We start from the raw sequence: 19,221 nt of genomic DNA, 5'->3' as shown, positions 1-19,221 counted from the left end.
CTGACGCCAAACACGCAGCTTTCTTTTACATTTTCATTTCTAGAATCCACACTGTAAGGCACTGAGCTCCTCCCACAAAGTGATGAGCATCCTCAGCTCCCACTGAATTTCATGGTTTCAGTTGACTACAGTGGGAGTTGAGAGCTCATAGCACTTCACAAAAGGTGTTCAGCACCTCACAAGTTCCAGTCCTAAGTACAGTAGATATAAATGGTGATATTCATTGTTTTCATAAAAGTCCATCACTAGAAAACAGTATTTCGGTTTGTTGAATAACTTAGATGATTCTGGTAAACTTCTTCTGTCTGCTTTCAATAGCTGTGGACCTAATACTGCAATCCTTCCTCAGGAAAAGCTCTCAGTGAGGACCCTCATATAATGGCACCTATATATACTGGGTGAAATCCTGATCCCATTGGGAGTTTTACCATTTATTTCAGTGGGGCCAGGATTTCACCCACTAAGCTACTGCTGATTTGAGAATGAAATTGCTATTGTAAACAAGATGGAAGGAAGACTAAGCAGGTATGTCCTGCTCTAAGACTTATGTTCTGTGGACTCTAATGTTCTTTAGCATTCAAAATGAAAGTGCTTCCATAAATTGGATACCCTGCACTGGTTTTGACCAGATTAAATGGGAACAAATTAGAGAAGAATTCTTCTGAGAAAGATGACATTGTATTTTCCATCTCTGTCTCTTATTTCCAAATGATAAAAAATACCACATCTTTAAGCTCTAGACTGTCATTAATTAATTAGCGGTATACGGTGTGCATGCATAGAAGGCTCCTACATGAACAGCAAGAAAGGACCAAAAACTCAATCAACTATATTTTTTCACTCGTTTCCTATCATCAACAGTCCTCCTATTATGGTTTTAAAAGAGTGATATTCCAAAAAGTATGTCAACATTGAAGCTGGGGCATCAGTAAATTCTATTCCAATGCTTTATAGCATTGTGAGGTTTATGCAAATACATCTTTTGAGTAAGATTTCACAAGAGCTCAACATTGATCTAACTCTGCACCCACTGAATCAGTGGGAGTCACCCCATTGACTTGCTGCATTAGTATCATATCTAGTTATGCTTATTTTGTCACATCTGTACACAGAATGCTAAAACATGAAAGTCCAATAATTTCATAAAAATCCCAAGTTTGCTTCTGATTTGAATGAGTAACAAGCTTACTCTATACATACAACAGATTATTAACTTGCTAAGATACTAGTAGCATATTAAAGGAATATTGTGTTATGCTAGCAAAACAAATAGAAAATAGAAACTTGTTAATGCAAAAGATTTTTTATATCATTGGTAATGGGTCATCTTTTGGTATTCAAATAAGTAAACTGAATTCCATTATTGCACATTCCAGCTCTCCCACCCCCATCCCTTAGACTAATTGAAAGCAAATCCACAAGATGGAAAATGGTCAATATATTTATGAGAGGTTTAGGTCACAGTATTTTGATTTTTTTTTTTGAAGGATGCAATTAACTGAGACATTAGTTTTATAGGCTTGCTTGTCCTTTTGTATTGCCAAACTCTCAATTCCTAATGTGAATAACTGGTCCCATTTTCAGTTCAGCTGTGTTTCATCTTTTGTGGGGACTCTTTGCAGCTTTCTCTCTGCAATATTTGTCCAAACAAAAATATGTTTCAAACTTGTGAAAACTATGTCCCCAAATATGCACTTTGTATTTTTTCAGACATGATTTTTTTTTTAAAAAAAAACTTGAACTTTGTATCTATTTTAATATTTAATTTTCTCTTTGAAAATTCCACCATACTGAGAGAAAACATCAAGAGACACAGAGGGAGATTTTCTTTTTAGGGCGAATTCTGACCAGCTCAGAAACAGGGCCTAGAGGGGGAGGACAGGACTAGAAATATGGCAGCCTGGGAAATATTATATATACATGTATGTGCATACATATGTCAGTGTACTGTTAATACACAACTCTATAATCTCGAAGCTCTTTCTCATGTGAGTCTACCAGGGCCTCAAATTAGTCCCTTTGTCTGTATGCATGTATATTTGTGTCTGATTATTGGCAAGTCTCTTGCATATGTGCGTGCATTCATGTATACAACTGCATGTGTTTTTATGTGCATCTGTTTCCATTGACTGAAAGTTGGACAGGGCCCTAAGTGTACATATCTCTTGGATGGCAAAAATGTACTACATCAACAAAATAGAGAGAGATCATCTTACAGCTCACTATAGGGTTTCTCTTTCAATAACACAAAAAGCCATGTTTCTTTCTTTAAGATATCTGTATGCAGAGTGCTAGTTTCTAATAGCAATCAGAACATTCCTAAAAAGAAGTCCAGAGAGATAGTGGACAGAGCTATGCAGCTTGCAGACTTATGATTTTTTTTAATTCTGTCAGTTGGATATTGACTGACTTTCTAATGCACACTCCTCTAATTCTTAATTAGAATGACATAGCTAATTAATAAGTTTTTTCCAATTATAAATTAACTTAGGATCAGAACTCTGGCTTTGCATGTAATTTCCTATAATCACTAAAGCTACTGCAAAAACATGTCTCCTACCAACCGTAACTTTTTTATTTAACACAGACAGACAAGTTCTCACTGGGTTTAAATTTTACAGCAAATTATCTCTGTTGGGATTTAAGAAGGGAAATTTAAAAAAAAATTCACAGGAGTTTTTTTTCCTTTTTTTTTTTTACGCCCCCCCCCCTTTTCTTTCTTAAACAAAATAGCATCCCTTAATGGACAATTTCTTTCTGAGATTTAAAAGGAATTCATCTTAATATTTTAATGTTATTACAGGGAAGGAAGAAAGAGAGCAGGTGATAATTCGTTTTTTCATAACTGTTACCACCTTTTCATGGTTTCTGCAAAAATGATTTGGGAGGATCCCGCATGCTGCTCATTTATAGAATCTTAACTGGAGAGACACTTATCTCTTTAGTAATGAACCAGTGTAATTAAAGGTGGGAATGTGGAAGAGTTCAGGCACTGGCAACATGTCACATAGTTGGCTGCTGCAATTCCTCAGTGGTTTATCAAAGACTACTCCTTTAATATGGAGATTACACTTATGTACTTGTCTGAACTTGAAAGGCATTTGCCTAATTTACTTATTAATGAGATGTAAATCTATTTGTACGGCACGTCACAAGTTTCCTGAAATCGCTGCTACTTAACCGGTGATAAACCCTATGATTTAAATGAAAAATAATACATTTAGCTTTCCACATTCATTCTGTTAAAAATTGATATAGTCTATGTTAAATTTATTAATATTGCTTGCTGTCATTCAGTTTGCAGCTCTTACTGAAATATGACTTGACAGCGGCCGCATTAAAGATGTATGCCATTGTATTCAACAAAGATTAATGGAGCCCGGTAAAAATAGCTGTAAAAGAGAAAGTGATCCGAATGTAAAATCAGTGAATTAAATGAGGCCTTGCATACCATTTGTTAATATGCATGAGGAGGGAGGCAGCGAATGAAAATGTCTCCCTGCAAAGTTCATTTGGGAATGTTTCAATATTGTCTGAATATCACCAAACTATCGAACAGCAGCTTAATAGAGCCCCGTGTACCACAGAGGTCTGTGTATGTGCCCTGTGCAAAGCTAGAAACAAAAAATAGAATCATTTGCAAACAGAACTGGAAGCCTGGAGTAAAAATAATTATAATATAATCATAATAGAATAAATCCATATGTATGATACATATGGTATAGTTGTCTTTTTTTTCTTCCCCTCTTCTCAGTCTGTCTATAGTGCAGGCTTTCAATATTAAAGCCACGTGTGATATAGAGCTTTAATGTTATATGCTTCTTTTTATGGGAGAATTGTATGCAGTAACACTTAAAGGGCTTAGATTCCAAGGATTTATAAGAGGTTAATATGTCTGTCTGTCTCTGTGTGTGTCATATCTATTCATATTCTGGGATCTATGTAGTGAAAGATTTTGCACACTTCTTTTAATATTATTTTCAAGGGTTGATTTATTTCAGCAACCCTCATTATAAAATGCTACTGAATTCATAACCTACCAGGTTAAGACTTTCAAATAAATTAGCAGTGACAGAAAATAGTATGCAGTAATCATAATGTAAACATAACATATTTATCAATCAAGACACTAAAGTAGTTTGATGGACTTGAGCTATTACTGATAGACTTGCTTTAAGATTTGAATATGTTTGCTACCTCAAGATTTCACAGAATAGACTATTCTGAAATATTTTTCTTCGGCAATTAAAAAGAAATATAATCTGGCTAGATCTTTGGTAGTAAAGTAGTTAATGCACCAGGAAGACTGTCAGCTTGGAGGCAATTTGAAGGTATAACGTGCATATGTACAGTGTAAAACATTGTAGAAAAGCTCTGCCTAAAGCATTAACTTTCCCAAAAGGTTAAAAATCAGTGTTTGAACTCAGAACAATTTAGATGAATTTTTATTCTGAGGTTCAGTTTATTTCACCCACTTTGCAATCTCAATAGGTAGCACAATCTGTATAATATAGCAGTCCACAAACCTAGTTCACAGGATTCTAAGCACCAATCAGGTTTATGCTTCCTTGCTGATTTTGCTGAAGGGGAATGGGCTGGGGCCTTGACCTGGACTCCATTATGGTCACTGATGAAGGAAGGGTTTGGGCCCTGTGCTGGTAAGCTAAGTAGTGTTCCAAGCAGTTATTGTCTGGGTACACCGCAAGAAGGACAGGAGACACTTGTTATGGATTTTAATCAGGCCGCAACTTTATTATATAGATGTCTGGGACTACCCAGCAGATAAAGTGTACAGGTCAAGCAAATCCACGTTTATTCAAATCAATTCTCCCGGGCTTCCACCAGCCCCCCTTTGTTTCCATCCAGGTCCCCCAGCCGACCCCTGGCTTGAACCTTACCATCCATCACCCTTGTAAGAGGGTTAAGGTGGGCTATGAGAATGGGGTGGAGGTGGTGGGGGAGGGGTGGCTCCCTGCTGTACCAATCAGAGGAGTCCCCAACCCCCTCCCCCGTTCTGTTCCTTTATCCAGTATCTCCTTTTAAGTCCTTTACCAGGCCATTTATCTGGTCACTGGTTGCCTTCCCTATGGAGTACCTGCACTGAACATCCGCCCAACCTTACAAAATAAGTTGCGACATATGGCCTACCACCTTTTCTTCTCACCAGAAAAAGCCCATCCTCACACCCGCTGTGGGGAAGGTGAAAAAACCTCACTCCATCGAAGCCAATTCAGGTGGTGCGGGAAAAATTCCTTCCCAACCCCACTTTAAAAGGAGCAACTAGCGTAATGCCCACAGCAGGTCCTAACCCAGCCTGCCATTCACCTCCACTAGGGGAGGGAGGGTGGGTGCTGGCTTCCTCGCTGTGTGGAACAAAGAGACTTGCCCCACCAAGGTTTTGTACCTTTATGTCCTTCGGACGTCACATTCCTGGGGGGGTGGGTGAGTCATTGCTGTAAAACTGACCACCGAGCACCTTTTTTACAGCAGTTTCTGACCTCCTTTCTTCTGCCCCCCTCTCCCCCCCCCCCCCCCAAAGCAGAGCAGCCCTTCCTGGGTAAGCCCCAGACAAACTCTGCCCCACCTTAGGTCCTCCTTTTAAGTCCTTTACCAGGCTTATTATCTGGTCACTGGCTGCCTTCCCTATGGAGTACCTGCACTGGACATCCGCCACAAGGAGGCGCCAGCAATTTACTTGGCTGCCTCCCCCTAAACCCAGCTGGGTTCCCAGACATCGCCAAATGGCCTCTTATCTAGCAGCCCTACTGGGGAGAAAGAACCCATTGTCCCATGTGTGATCGTCAAGGGGCACCAGCAGCTGCATTGTCCTTGACCAAGTACTGCAACAACCTCCCTCCACGGAGGGCCGTACAGGCGACCCATTCTCTGGATCCTTGAATTGACAAGACTCCTTAAGAGAAAACAAAATAAACAACTTGTAAGCCTGGAGCCAAAAATCTCAATTCCACCAACCCTTTGCTGGCTTCCTCACTGTGTGGAACAAAGAGACTTGCCCCACCCAGGTTTCATATGCCCTTATGCCTCACATTTCTGGCGGGGGGGGGGGAGTAGTGAGTCATTGCTGCAAAGCTGACCACCAAGCACCTTTTTTACAACAGTTTCTGACCTCCTTCCTCCCCTCCCTCGCCAGGGCCGTAGCAACAAAGAACGTGACCCCATCCGAACGGTGGCTCCCTCCGAACATATGTCCGGGTGGGGCCCCTTACAATGCAGAAACTGGAATGCGGTATTTATTTTGCCACTTTTAGGGGCCCCCTTCCTTGCGGGGCCCCCTCCGGTCGGAGGGTACGGAGGGCACTCGCTACGCCTCTGTCCCTCGCTCCCGCAAAGCAGAGCTGTCCTTTCTGGGTAAGCCCAGACAAACTCTGCCCCACCTTAGTTGTGGTGCAGTCATTTGTGTTGCATGTGTTTAAGGCCAAACCTACTGTGAATCGCATCCTTAAAAACTGCATATAAGTAACAAAACTTGGAATATTTATATGTGAGGCCATGGGAGCCTTGTATTTCTATCTTTGAGGGGTTAAAAAGGGAACTATCCCAGATCTTTTTAAATGTCTTGTTTTGTACTGAAGGAGTGGGCCAAGCTATAAACATGACAGCTAACTTAAAACATGATCTCTTTTACAGGTATTGAAATTTTGCTATTAAATTGACTCTGTCATTTGGAGAGGAGAAAATCAATGGTAAGTACCTCTCTTTTTCTTCCAAGAACCAAACTAGCAGGCAAGGGAGAATGAGAGCCAAAACCAAGCTAAAACAAAAAGCAACACATTAACTTTTAGTATCTTATCTATTTATTCTATTTTGCTGTCTCCCAAGTAGCCTGGTCTTTGGTTACAACAGTATCAGTCTCTGCCCATGTGTTTAATATCAATTATAACGCAAGCCCATAATATCACATACACCAAATCTACGTGATTTGGGGTTTTTTCATTTTCATTCAACTAGCAGTTTCAAAAGATTTTCATCATTGATATGGAAAATCTCTCACTCTTCCTCTCTCTTCCACTCAGTAGTAAAATGCCCATAGTAAAATGAGCCATAAGGGCCATCTTTTATTTCTTGCATCTCTATAACCCGCAACTGACTTCTGTTGGAGTTTGCAGTGCACCAAGAATGTTGGCTCAGGGTCCAAGTATAAGTTTGAAATGAATGGGGGAGGGGAATGCTTTTCCATTTTGATTGAACATTTCATTACATTAGACTTTGTCATTTTCAGAGTAGGGATTAAATTCTGTCTTGGGGAAACTTTATTGACGTCAGTGGAGCCGTGTCCATGCACAGGAAGGCTGAATTATGCCCATAATATTATGTTTATCTGTATGGACACATAAAAATACATATAAAAAAAGCAAAATGTTTGGTCCTCCTGTTCCCAACTTCATCTGACATAATTAATTAAATCCATCCATAGGGCCACTGTAATTGTACTGACCTCCTTTGTAAAGTGCTTTGAGATCTGCTGCTGAAAAGTGCTATGTAAGAACTAGATATTATTAATAAATAATATTTATTACTGATGGGCAGGAACATGTGACTGCTGCTTCTGAAGTGCTTCAACTTCTGCTATCTCCCACAGACACAGTGTTCTGAAAGGCAAACTCTTTGCTCTCCTTTCTCTTCTTTCTGAGCTAAGTACAAGTTACTCTTAAAAGAATGAAAGGCCCCAGCATAACGTCGTAACAAATTCACATAGTAATAATAGTCTACTCCATAACTTCTAAACATTACTCCTTTACTCGCTGTCATCTTTTTTATTCAACCCACCTCAAATATGGGCACTTATGCCCAATGCTGTGCATCTTCTATGAGAACTGGATGGTTGCCAGTTGTCAGGTTGCCCTCCATCTTGTAAGATGACCATCTGGGCAATCAATGATGGGGAGGCAACCTAATTTTTAAGTAAAATAATATCAGAGATTATTTGAAATGAAGGGATAGCTGAGCAAAGTGCAATCCTTGCAGAAACCATTGTACAACAGCAGAACTATTGATGGAAAAGAGTAAGGCAGAATTGGCATCATTGTAAATCTAAATTTTGCCAACCATTAATTGCTGAAAATTATAGTAAATAAAATAATGAAGAATGGCATCTACTCGGTCTTCCAAACTTATGCATCATATTTTAGGCCAAATTCAGACCTTCACTGAAATCAATCACCCACTAATACCAGGTCTGAAGTTGTAAACAATAACAATCACACTTACCCTATATTTGTTAAAGGCAGAAACGTTTATTTCTTGCCTGAAAAAGTTTGGTCAATTTGCCATATGAAAGAAAAAAACATTTTACATGAAAGAAAAGTAACTACTTATCATTCTGCAAGCTTCACAGAGACTGAATTTCAACATTAAAACACAGATTGTTGTACCACTTGTCTCATTATAAAATGTCTTCAAGATGATCATCAAAGCTGGTGAGGACACTAACCTATGAATCAAGAGACATGGGTTGTATTTCTGGCTTGTCCAGTGAACTGCCTGGGCAAGTCATGTCACTGCTCTGTGCCTCAATTTCCGCAGCTGTAAATTGGGGATAATGTTGCTGATCCCCTTTGTTACACTTTGCGCTCTTCTTATGGAAAGCACTATGCGAAAGCTAGGTGCTATTCATAGTAGTAATAATAATATTTCAGAACCTTTGTAACACGCTTTAGGCGTACAGATTGAAAGTGCTAGGTCTTATTTCAAAAAATGCAGAAGTCCAGATATGACTGGGAGGTCATGTGGATACTGGAATCATAAATATGCAGCAATTGCTTAATACAATGAATTCACAACAGGCATTAATCAAACATTTCTTCTTGATCTTCTATATTTGTGTTCCATCACAGCACTTTTAACATTAAAATCATTTTATTGCTGTTTTGGTGGTGGATGGGGGTGGGGCCATGCAAGAAGGAAAAGACGGAAAAGTCATATAAGTTAAATCAAGAAGGCTAAAAAACAAGCTGCTTACTTAAATGGGAATTATTATTTTTTAAACAGCAAGGCCCCCAAATTTTTCTTTGTGAACAAAAAATTAAGCAAGAGGAAAAGGTTAACGTGATGGTGGGGGTGACAGCATCCCTTCATTTCCCTATGAACAAACGTCATTGCTCAGGGAGCGCGTTGCCATTTAACCTGCTCTGAGTCAGTAACCCCATGTGTTAAATAGTGCCACAGAGGAAAACAAAAGGGGAAAAAGAGGCGCCGCAGCAGCAGTTGTGTTCAAGGAGAAATGTGTTTCACTGCTACAGGAAAAATAAATAAATGAATAAAGCACAGCAAATGACTGTGGCAGTGGCAGGGAAGTGAAACTCCAAATCGGCACAGGCACTTTCCTTAAGACTTAAGTAAAATTCCCACCTATATATGCTTAAACGACTCTTTGAACAATAAAAAGTCATTAGTGACTATAAAATTTTGCAGAAGGCTGATGGAAGGCACTTTGCATTTGACTTTCACCCACTTGATTGGTGCTGTATCTCCTATTTGACTTGGTGCAGGTTCTGGAAGGCGTGAGAGCTCTAAATGAACAGCTGAAGTGACCACAGATTCTGATTTCAGTGATGAATAATACTTAGGACTTACACAGCACTTTTCTTCCTCAAAGTGCATGTTTTTTATGGTCTTGTGTTTACATAAGAAATCATGAAAGATCAACTTAAGAGACTGTGCAAAACATGCTAACTGAACAATTTTCCCATTTTCAATGGTACAGTGGGCACGACCTTTGGGCCATTACCAAAGCCATAACACCAAGGTTGAGAGAGCAAGTGATACACTACTTGATGGCCTGTCAAGCAGAATCTCTAACACATGGCTTCATAAGTATCTTACATTGGAATAATTCTCTTTTTGCATCTCATATACAGTAGCTAACAATGTTGTAGGAAGCTAGGTACCTGACTACCCATCTGACTCCATAGGTGCTATGCATCATGGCTGGCCTCCTTTTATTTTCCCTTTCAACCCCTGCTTTAAAAAGATTGTGGAGACCCTGTAATACCCCAGTTCTAAAATCCTAGCCATGCCCCCGACCTTATGTGTTATTGCTACAGTCAGTGTCCAAAACATGTGCTTTTTTGAGGAGGGTTGGTAAAAACTGAAGCGAATATCAGCTTGTTGGCAGCCCTGCTTCTCCAGACTTCACTTGAAAGAGGAAAAACAATCATTCACATCCTTCACATTTGGTAGGATTGAACATTTCAAGTCCAGGGGCCTGATTCTTTATCTGCTCCATTCATTGCAGGATACACGTATCTGTCACCGAAGCGATGCTTATCCTGTAAAGGGCGTTGATGGGAGAATCAGGCCCCAGTTCATCACCACTGGTTTTTTTTCCTTTCCACTATAGATCAGAACCAAACTACTTAAGAACCTTTCTCCAAACCCAGCATTTGAGAACAGTATAGTAATTCACAGGGGAAAAAAATCTGATCTGTAATATTTGGGCACTAATTTGTAGTTGATTGCCAATTAGGATTTTTTGGTTTAAGCATGAATGTCTGGCAAATGCAAACACTGGCACTTCAGCACAACACATACCTTTTGTTGTTGGGTTTGTTTTTATTTTAATGCAGGGTTTGCTGCAGAGGGATGTCAATGGAGAATGCATTGCAGTATATCCCTGTGTGTGCAATGACATGAACATGACTGCAACCATAGTTACTCTTCTGTGTATTCTGCTGCAGCAATTTCATTAACTGTAAACCTGTTCACTGTTTGCCAATGAGCTATCGCTTGTGTTTGTTTACAAATAGGTTTAGCACTGAAGATTTGTGGGTATACAAGAAGGATCTTTCCACAGAAAGTCATTCTCCCCAGGAAAAAATTAACTAAATTCTACTGGTAAAAATTTACTTTTCAAATACGTTCCACATTTACTATAAATAGCCACAGTCTGTCAACTCAACTAAGCAAGTCCTGGGAGCTTCCCTATTAAATGAGACCATTTGGAAGGCAGCCTTTGTCTTAAATGGGTCTGTAGACAAGGCATGTGTTGGTTTTTGAGTAATCCCAGCCTGTTTATAATCTCATCTATTACATGGAGAGGATATGAAAATAGTTCCCCAATGCATGAAAATTATCTATACTCTAGTGCAGACAATATAGTCAGTCTACTGAAAATAATAGAGTGAACTCAGCTACGCAGTTTATTCCAATGTGTAAAGTCTTTGTACATCATGATATCAAATAAAGTCTACTGAAAACATCATCCTCATATAATTGTATTATACAAGAGTAGTGTCACCTTTTGTTTAGAAAGGAACCATTACACTTTTATGATATACTTTAAGAGGGACTAGATGGTACCATTGATTCTTGTACTAGCATTTTACATCAAAAGACCTATGTCTGCAGTCCAGGGCACTGAAATCACAAATGAAGTGAATTTAATGGTCTAAGTTTGGTCTCCAGAGAACAACAGAATAGTTAGTACCATCATAAAGTCTGACAATGTAGCCCTTTTGGCAGGTTTTTGTTGATAATAGGCTTGAACTGCAATCTTTTTACCATGGTATAAGAGGATCTTTTAAAGCAGGGTTGAGATATAAGAAGGAAGAATAATGTAGGGAAGGCTGCAAAGTACAATATTGTGCACACCTGCACCATACCTAAAGTAAGGTTAATGCAGTAATATCTGTGTGAAAACTGCCTCACCCCCCACATTAAAAGGAGCTTATCATTAGGGATTACCTAGCCACTGCACCAGCTGCAAGTCTTTACTTAAAGACTTAAAGGTAAAGCTCTTACAGTTCCCAATCCAGTGACATTTGCAGCTCACTATAATTTATTGAATATCTTCCAAAGAGCAAACACAAGATTTCTCTTGGTACTGTTTTAGTTGGGTTGTAAACGTTTGCCATTTACCAAGAAGAAAAATAAATAAATAAAGGCAGGCACATTTACACTTTTGCAAAGCATCATGTAATATTCTGAACCTGTCTGTTCATGCTGACTCTTTTCATGTTCAATCTAAACACTGTTTACTCACTTAAAGTCTTCTTATAGCTCAGCTATGAAGTACAGTACATGCACACTTTCAAAGCTTTCATGAAAAAGCAACTTGTTCCCACATTTCATTAGGAAGTGCCATGCTTGTCTAAAGTGTGATTTAAAAAAAAAACAAAACTTCCTGTAATAGGCATCCAGAAATTTTCATTCTTCAGCATTTACAGAGCCATGCTAGCTATATCTTTAGAGACTTAACACAGTGAAGACTCTTCAAAAGAGAATTTACTAAGGTTCTCTCCATTTATGAATGACAACCTATCATTGAAGACTAAAAGGAAATAGTTAAATAAGCCAAATTACATGCTGGGTGATGAAACATTTTCTTCGCCTTCCCAGTAACATGCATGCAAATTATATTAATAGGCTATAATTATGTAAACTTTATTATGTGTGTTAAAGATAACATTAAAATTATAAGACAAATGACACTTAATCATCATTGGAGGATAATGATAAAAAAGTCAGCAAAATTAACAGGCATCATCAAGGTTGTTGTGTTTGCTATAGCTAAAGGAGCATGATGAACCACACCATTTTATTTAATACTACTACTTAACACTTGCACTATGCAGTTCACCTTCAAATGGCTTTACAAACATCAACTAATTAATATACAAGCATTTGGGGCCTGTTTGCTAAATACATTTCCTACCTGTGCAAATTCACATGCTGCACATGCTTAATCTAACTTGTGAGTTTTTATTATTATTTCTTCTTAACCTGTCTGCTTTATCAAAGTGAATTTACCAGGTTAGCAAAATCACACATTGTAGCCTATTGAATACAGAAGAGTTGGATGAAACAAACTGATGATTAATGTGCAGGATCGATCACTTGGAAACACAATCCATATAAAAGCAGTTCTGCTGACACTTCCTATGCGGAGGCAGAACTTCAGCTGGTGTAAATTGGCCCAGCTCCGTGGACTTTAATGGCCCAGCAGAGGATCTGGCCTGTATTGTTTTAATTCCCCTCTTCCTTTTCTCATACTAGGAACATTTCCATGAAACAGAATTGCAGTTGTTTAGTATTTCAATTGATGCTTATTCCTTAGGGAATAAGGGACAGAGCAAGCCTTGCACGCTCCAGAATGCAGAGTCTGGAATGCTGCCTGGTGCTTAAGCGGGCAAGGGTAGACTCATTGTGCTGCACTGCACACCACATAAGAGCTAGGCAGAATTCCAGACCTGCATTCTGGAGGGTTCAAGTCTTGAGCTATCCCTACTCACTGGAGATAACAGGTGTCTCAAAGGGGATGGACATGACTTTACCCATCCCAGACCCCTGCCCTTATGCACCACCCAGCGTAGCTAGCTGCCCATTTGATGGAAACAAGGAGGGGTAAGGTAATATCTTTTATTGGACCAACTTTGATGAACTCCACAAAGTTGCATAGTAGTAGATGTGAAGCCGCTGCGTATCCAGTAGCTCCTGGATGCAAAAGAGACGGACCTACAGCTGGTGTAAATCAGTGGGAGCTATGCTAATTTATTCCAGCTGAGAATCTGGCGCAAACGTCCACTGGTGTTGTCTCTGGCATGACGAGGCTCTAGACTGCAAAACTATATTTAAAGTTAGCCTGCGCCTATTGAGGTCAATGGCAATACTACCATTGACTTCAACAAAGGGAGGTCTTTATTTCTGTGCAGTGTACAGGAGGACCAAACACACTTTTGCCACTAAACAAATACTAGTAATTATAATCACCTGTTAAGCGTCTCTTCATGATGTTAAGAACGATGCGCTAAGGGCGGAATGAGCAGGAGGAGCTAATGACTCATTACAAAAAAAACAGCTGATTGGTGCCACAAGCCTGGGAGGCGGGAGAAGTGGAGCAGCGATGGCGTGCTCGGGGAGGGGGCGTAGCAGAGGTGAGCTGGGCAGCTCCCCACCCCCCACCCTGAGGCACCCCCGCGGCAGCTCCCCACCCCCCCGGCCCGGGTAGCCATGCGGCAGCTCCCCACCCCAGCTCACCTCTGCTCTGCCTCCTCCCCGAGCACACCGCCCCCACTCTAATTCTCCTCCCCTCCCAGGCTTGCGGCGCCAAACAGCTGATTGGCGCTGCAAGCCTGGGAGGCGGGACAAGTGGAGCGGCAACCGCGCGCTTGGGGAAGGGGCGTAGGAACGCTGTAAAAAAAAATTGGGGGCACCGCTTTTTGGCGCCCCCAAATCTTGGTGCCCTAGGCAACCGCCTAGTTTGCCTTAATGGTAGCACCGGCCCTGGCCTCAAATGTGGGCATCATCCAACACTACCTGTGTGGCCCCGAAGATGTCACATGGGCCGCAGCTCTGTGCTAATTGGGCCAGAAGCAGCCCGTGGGCCGCAGGTTGAGAACCACTGAGGTAGACATTTAGGGATTGGCATCAGAGAAACCATTGATGTACAGTGCCTGTCTGATGTCCCAGGCAGTTAGAGACAGGTTCCTTCCTAGCTCACTGCTTTTCAGCTGAGGAAAGCCTTAACAGGACCACATGGCCCAAAGACATAACCCAGTTTGTTTAGGAATTAATCTCATCTTTTTGTTTGAATGGCAATGTCCCTAATATGATACTAGCAAATTACTGAAATAGAATCACACCAAAATCCCTCTGTCATCCTGAAATATCATATTTCCCCATTAAGTTAATATAGTACGACTGCAGTGGAGTAGAATGGAGGGGCTTAAACAGACTAACTCTTCTATGGCATTGATATACTGGCAGGGTTTTGCTGCAATCTGCTAATAGTCTGCAGTTTCAATATAATAGAAAAGCACTTTGAGGACAGTCCCTTCAATAGTATTATCTATTGTTGAATTTAGAGTTTTCCTAATTCAAATATTTTATGCAAATATTCCGGATCATCAGGGAACAGGACATATTTTGAACTTGCAGTTTTACATCAGGAACATGTGAGAGTCTTACAGGGCAATAATAAATATTTCCTCAGTGTTCATGCATTTGGGTTGGGGATGAAAAAATTCTTGGTGACCTTAGTCCTATCTAATTGTTTTAATAATAGAACATGAAGGTCGTAGAGGTTTTACTGTGACACAACTGTAAAATGCTCTGGCACTTTGCCATGCAAAAAATAATCTGATTTTATTCATGTGTTTCAACAATAACAATGGAACAACATTTGTTTATTATGAACTGAGTTACAAAAGATAACTCAAGGTAAAAGACTGCATTGTACTGAAACATCTTTAAAATATAGCAAAACACCACCAAGATTACGCTGATATATTATGGTAGTTCAGAAACATAATTGACTGGAGCATCTATCCACACTGAGCCACAGGATGTTTTCTGGTAAAACGTTACCAGTGGTGAGTTATCAAAGCCCCTCTGACTCTTCTAGGACATACCCCCACATCCAAAAGTATATTGCTGTATCTCTCTTGTATGCATTATAAAATCTTTAGATAGTGCTTTTGCTTCCTATTTCTGTCTTAAATAATCTATATTAGTCCTGCATGTATGAGAAGTAATAGCTGCATGTGAATGGGCATCTTTTAATACTATTGAAAAACAAAGAAAATAACCCTGATTTACTGATGTCTTAGATTGCTGTAAACAGTTCTGTGTATCAGCCTTTGATCTGTATTTTCTAAACTTCATAACAAAACTTCAAGAAAAAACTATTAGCTGCAAATTAAACATTCTCATGGAAGCCAAGAATTATTTTTCAGGACAGAGGGCTCAATTTCCCAATCTCAGGTGTATGATTAAAATCAATTAAATCACTCTTCCAATGTCAGCGGCAAGATTCTCCTGACAAATGAAATTATGCGAGAAAAGTGTTCTCTTCACTCTTCAACCCTTTCTCAGCATCACTCACATCCACAAATGAGATCAAAATTTTCAGCTCGGGGATTTCAGAGATATTTTCCATAAGAACATGAAAAATCCCAGGAACCCTATGTAAGTAGACTTTATAGTCTCTAGTGGTGAGATTTTGATGGCCTCTGTATGTTAGATATATTCATGACTAACTAAAATGAAAAGTTACAGAGTGAAAGTTAACTATTTGGGGACCATACTAGCATTTTTTTCACATATTAAAGTTTTAATGGCAGAATTATGTGCTAGATCCTATGATACATGTAGTAACCTTTCTGTGCCTCTTTTCATTCACAAGGAAGTCCCTGGTGGTATTTTCTGATTGAAAAACTGAATTTTATCAATTTCTTTCAGTCCCTGCACATATAAATCTGGCAGGCAGGCCAGACTTCAAATGACCACACCATTTGCAAAGGCCCTAAAGGGTTAATAGTTATTTACAGTAGCATTCCTTGCAACAAAACAGTGCACTTCTCTTAAAAGGAAATATTTTCACAGGAAATAAGAGTTGGAACACAGAGATATCTCATTTCCAGAGGTGTTCTGATGTGGTTGCACTGTAACTTCAGCAAATTATTTACCTCTTAATTTGTTAAAACATATGGGCTTAGAGGTAACTTTGCCCATGAGGCATACATCTATATTATATGCTTGTTTGGTTTGACTTCATTTTCCTTGGAGACTTGAACAAATGTTTTCTGTATTTCAGAAGTTTCCCCCCCATCACTCACGTGTTTGAGGCAGCAGTGTTACATACGTATTTTGTTTCTTTTGACTGTGTTTCAAAAGGAACATTCTAATTTACAGAACAACATGCAGAGTGTAGCAATATTTTAGGAGGTGAAAAGCGGCCTATTTATTCACTTGCAAGAGAGATTCTTTCCCGATCAGTCCAGCCTAGAAGTGCCTGATCCATCCCAGGAGTTCTGGTTTTTTGGTTTCTTTTTCAGCTAACTGCAAACGGTCTATATCTAAACAAAGTGGTAAGCAAAGGCCTTTCATACATCATCATCATCAATATGAAAAGGCAATGTGTGAAATGTTACAACATGGTCCATGTGAGGGTAGAAGAAGAATAACAATTACCACAGGTTTATCAAAAGTATTTTTACCAGAAACAAATTAAAACATATAGACTACTTAGATGTTCTTAGATGACATGTAAGCTAGCGATATTTGGTAACTGTGGTCTTGGATGGATTATGCTTCATACACAGGATAGCAGCTAGCAGAGTGAAAGGTGCAGCTTTACTAAGAGGTTGCACTTACTCAAAACAGTTGGCTAGGTGTGTGCCATCCACAGTGGTGCAAATAGAAATCATTTCTTGATGGTACTGCACTCATGGGAGGGACACAAGGAGTGGGGCATGTGACCTCCCTACGTGACCCTCCATGTGACTCCTCTCCACCCCGCCCCCAGCCTGGGGTCCCCACGCTCTCCCCGTCCCCTCCTACAACCCCCTTTGTATATACAAACATCAACATGCTTAATTACTCACTTTCCCCCCAAATATGTAGTATTCAGTCTGTTTATATGGAATATGGAAGTTGGCTGAGGAGCCATTTCAGCATATGCATGACTTACTAAAAGACAAATTTTAAGTAGAACTGTATCCTAAACTGCTTTATGGTATTGTACCCAAACATTGCATTTCAATGCGGCATTCAACGTCCTTTATAGGAACAGACTCCTGAAACTCTTACCAGCCCACAAAAGTGGTCCATAGTCATGCAAATAGTCCCATTGTCTTCAATGGGATTGATCAAATGATTAAGGGTTTACAGGATTAGGTTCCAACTTTGTAAATTGTTGTGGATGAAACTGACAATGCCTGAGCTGTCAGATCAGAAGGAGTTTCTTTCGAATAAAAGTGGGCAGATGTGTGATAAGTCTTAGCTCCGTTGCTAAGATGAGGAACATATTTTCAGCAAAGTTCTTGGCAGATTCCTGAGGTGGCTGGTTTAAGGCATTCTAATCTTCACTTATAGTTCTCTCACCCACAAAGCTGGAAAATGAGGCATTTGTTTTCTTTGTTTTGCTGCTCCAGTTCCAGTTAACAAAATGCATGTTAGACTAGTTTGGCTGCAAAGAAGAATTCTATGTACACTGAGAACAACACCTGATTCCTGTAAGGCTTCAGAACTGGGCTGACATCAGAATCCAAACATCCTCTTGTCAGTGCAAGCAGAGGAATTCCTCTACTGATTTGGACTTGCTGTGATACAGTATGGATGTCATGGATAATTCAGACCAATGGGGAGAAACAGAATCAAAAACACTGTTTAAACACCTTCTATCCCCTCCACTCTTCCCATATGCTAACAAACTTAAACAAAGCCCCACCCCCACCCCTGGATGGCAGGGCTAGCCCTAAGTCTTTCTGGTACCCTATACCCATTAAAAATCTCTTGCTGGTACTGCGTACTGGAGGGTACCATCCGACTTGCATTCTGGGCCATCCATGATATCATCACCAGTGAGCTGGATAAATGTTTAGAAGTATAGCAGAGTTATTTTGACCCATAGGCCTAAATGGCCACTTTTGATGATATCAGTATGATGCACAACAGAGATAATGAATAAGAACCAGAAGCGTTTTCTACATCCTCATGTCGCGGGTAAAGCAGTAAAGATGTTAAAGTTTGGCTGAAATAAGATCAATTATTTTTTAATTTTATTGGCTCTTGGGCTGAGTTGCTATTATCAAGATTCTCCAACTCTTAATCAGCATTCAAACGATTTATGGCCCACAAGAAAGGTTTCAGCAAGCACAGCTAATTCCAAGTTGGGATTTACACAACTTCCCTCACTTCGTGTATCTTCTTTTATTACAGTATTGAGGAACTGCAATGAAATTTTATTTCTTTGGAATTGACATACAACGATTGAAGTTCCCAAGAGTAAAACCAGGCAAGAAATCCTCCAGAGGGAGTTTAGAGGCTGGAAGTCGTCTGCTCCTGTGTTTTTTTTTTTTTTTTTTTTTATTATTTAAGTCTTTTGTTTTTTTTTTTTTTTTTTTTTTTTCTTGAGAAATCAACACCTCAAAGTGTTTTTTGGTTTTCCATTTGTTTATTCCAGCCATAAATATTTTATTACTTAAAAAGGGAAGCAGTGTTTGCTTCTAATTGTTTTTGATTAAATATGCTAATTACATTTTGGAATATTAATGACACATACAGTACTAAATGTTTTAATAATGCAATGAAATAAGCTCACAAATATAACAACAAATTAACCTGAAACTGCTACATGGTTTTCATAATTTTATATTATAATACAAATCTGAGAGAAAATAAATCAAAGTCCAACCAACATTTCTGGCTTGCCAGTTAAAATTCAACTAAACTAAAAAATCCAAAAGAAACCAGAAACCACAA

General features: G+C 39.5%; 1 long non-coding RNA gene across 2 annotated transcripts in view; it reads left to right on the top strand.

Moving 5' to 3' along the window:
* LOC112114044 overlaps positions 1 to 18,812 on the top strand; it is a 39,816-nt gene extending 21,004 nt beyond the window's left edge. The window contains exons 3-5 of one of the 2 annotated variants that reach the window (XR_002908716.1): positions 6,649 to 6,704; positions 10,767 to 10,854; positions 18,679 to 18,812. This is a non-coding gene — a long non-coding RNA (uncharacterized LOC112114044). Of the gene's footprint in view, positions 1 to 6,350; positions 6,705 to 10,766; positions 10,855 to 18,678 lie in introns of those variants that run through there. The other variant, XR_002908715.1, reaches the window with a different exon arrangement.
* Positions 18,813 to 19,221: the final 409 nt, after the last annotated feature.

The sequence above is a fragment of the Terrapene carolina genome, unplaced genomic scaffold (assembly GCF_002925995.2).
Source record: "Terrapene carolina triunguis isolate 2854851 unplaced genomic scaffold, T_m_triunguis-2.0 Scaffold95, whole genome shotgun sequence".
NCBI lineage: Eukaryota > Metazoa > Chordata > Testudines > Emydidae > Terrapene > Terrapene triunguis.
Note: the sequence above shows the minus strand (reverse complement) of the source record. Positions and strands in the feature narration are given on the sequence as shown.